At 78.1% G+C, this 2,500-nt stretch overlaps 1 non-coding gene across 1 annotated transcript; it reads left to right on the forward strand.

The window, feature by feature from the left end:
- The first annotated feature begins 2,225 nt into the window (after window positions 1-2,225).
- Window positions 2,226-2,378, forward strand: LOC142027601 (5.8S ribosomal RNA). Its single transcript, XR_012649204.1, has one exon. It is a non-coding gene; the product is annotated as a 5.8S ribosomal RNA (ribosomal RNA).
- The last annotated feature ends 122 nt before the right edge of the window (window positions 2,379-2,500 follow it).

Genomic DNA, 2,500 nt, shown 5'->3' on the forward strand with positions numbered 1-2,500 from the left:
CCCCCTCCCGGAGGCGCTCTCGCCTCTCGCTCGCCGGGCGCTGGCCCGCCTTCGCTACCGCCGACTCCGTCGCTTCTCTCCTACGCGCGCGCGCGCGTTGCCCGGACGGCTGGGGCCGCCGCGTCCCCGCCGTCACCCCGCTTCTCGCCTCCGCTGGCGCCCGCCGCCGGCCGGCGCCCTTCTCCGGGGACCGGCCCCGCCTCGCCCGACGGCGGTCCGCTGCCGGGGAGGTTTTGGGGCGCGGCCCTCGGGGCCAAGAGGGGCGCCCCCGGTCAGAGCGCGGGCGGCAGTGCGCGGGAAGGGGGGACGCCGGCGCGGGGTGTGACGAGCCCCGCCGGCCGAGCCCGCTCGGGCAAGGAGGAAGAAGCGGCGAGCGGCGGTGAGGACGGGGCAGCAGGGCGCGAGCGGCGCGAGAGGAGAGGGTCCTCCGGGGTCGCGGGAGGCGTCTCCCGCGGCCCTGCCCGCACCTTGTCGGGCTGCTGCGAAGCAGCCCGGCCGGCCGCGCAGGGGAAAGGCCTCCGGGCATTCCGGGCGGGTGCGTGGCGCCGGGTGGGGCGGCGGCGGCCGTTCCCCCCCGCACCTCTCCCCACGAGGGAGCCGGGGCGGGGGGGGCGCTCTGCCGCCGCCGCCTCCTCTGGTGGGCGAGGCCCCCGCCGGGCTGTGTCCCGCGCCAGCGGGCGGCCCGAGCCACGGCTCTCCTCCCGGGCGCAGCGCCGGGCTACTGAGGGAAACCCCGGGCCCCGGGAAGGAGGACGTGGTGGTGGCGGTGGATGTCGGGCGCGCCCCCGCGGGCGGACGCTCCCCCGAGGGCGGCAGCGGGGGAGGCACCCCCGCGGGGCCTTCAGGTCGTTTCCCTCACCCCAGGGCCAGGTACCTAGCGTCCGCGCCTCCGCGGCCCTCCCTCGGCGAGCCCGGGGGTCGAAGGCCGTGGAGCCGGGCGGAGGTTTAAAGACGCGGGCGGCTCGATGCGACCCGGGGGGGCGGCCGGGCGGCGGTGCCTTAAAGGGGCCGGGAGTTCCTCCCACGAAGGCCCTGGTGGGCTGCCGCCCGTGCTCATCCCGCGGGCAGCCGTGCCGGGGAGGGGTCCCGCTGCCCCCTCCTCTCCGCGGTCCGGTCTCGGTGGAGACCGCGGTGCGGTCGGCCGTAGCCGGCCTGCCTGCCTCGAAACGGGCGGCCCCGGCGTGAGCGCGGGCTCACTGCCCGGGGTGGCGGGTCCCCGCGGTGGGGGCTCGCTGGGCGGCTGCCGGGCCGCCGCGACTCCGTCGCAGCGCTGCGCCGCGCTGCGCTCCGTTCCCCCCCTCGCCCTGGCGAGCGCTCGGCGGTCTCCCGCCACTGGCTGCTGGCAAGGGCGGCACCCCGGCTGAGCGGCGGCGGCGCCGCTCGGCCTGTCGGTCGGCCGGAGGGCGCCCGGTGCCGGCCGCGGCTGTCCCGTCCCGGGCCCTGCCCGCCGCTTCCCCGTCGCGCTTCCCGGCCGCGCCGGGCAGGTGGGCGGGGGCGGGCGGGGGCACCCCACGCGCGGTCTCCGCGTGGAAACGGGGAGAGCGGGCGCTGTCCCCGGCTTAGCGCCGTCCGCCTTCCACCTGGGGTGTGCCCGTGGAAGGGGCCGAGGTGAGAAGCGGTGGCGGTGGTTCCGGGAGGGCAGCCGCTCTGGTGCGGCAGCGGGTGCCGTCCGGCAGGCCGCGGGCGGTGCGTCGCCGGCTCTGGCGGTTGCCGCCTCTTGGAGCCGCTGGCGTGGCCGCGGAGTTGCCGTCGGGACGAGCCCGGGGGAGCTGGCTGTCGTAGCGCGGCGCAGCCGGCACGGAGGCGTGCGCGGGGCCGGTGGGGCTCCCCGCTGCTGCCCCGCAGCAGCAGCAGCCGTGTCGTCCGGAGCGTGGTGGGCAGGCCGCGCGCGGTCGGGTGCATCGCTGCCTCTGCCCAGAGGCCGGGCCGAGCCCGTGCGCCTGGGCCGCCTCCGATGCGAGCAAGGCATTTCCCAGGCCGGTCGGGAGCGCGGGCTCCCCAGCCTCGCCGCTCGGAGTTTTCCGTTCCTTTCCCCCCCCCTTCTCTGTGTGTGCTCGTACGGTCAGCAGAGGCGCGGCTTCTCCGTCGTGCTGCGCCGTGCCCCCTCCGCGCGTGCGGAGGGGGGTGGGCGGGCGGGCGGTGGGCCATCCTCCGGAGGGGCCGCTCGCCTGTGGCGAAGCGGTCCTGGCCCCCTCGCGCGTGCGGGGCGGTGCCGAAAGCCAGACAACTCTTAGCGGTGGATCACTCGGCTCGTGCGTCGATGAAGAACGCAGCTAGCTGCGAGAATTAATGTGAATTGCAGGACACATTGATCATCGACACTTCGAACGCACTTGCGGCCCCGGGTTCCTCCCGGGGCTACGCCTGTCTGAGCGTCGCTTGACGATCAATCGCCCGTCTGTGCCGCCGCCCCTCGCCTCGCGGCGGGGCGGCGGTCGCAGCGGCGCGGCTGGGGCGCCTCGCAGGCCCGCGCGCGCGCGGCCCCGGGCCCGGGGAGTCG

The sequence above is a fragment of the Buteo buteo genome, unplaced genomic scaffold, assembly GCF_964188355.1.
Source record: "Buteo buteo unplaced genomic scaffold, bButBut1.hap1.1 HAP1_SCAFFOLD_37, whole genome shotgun sequence".
NCBI classification, from domain to species: Eukaryota; Metazoa; Chordata; class Aves; order Accipitriformes; family Accipitridae; genus Buteo; species Buteo buteo.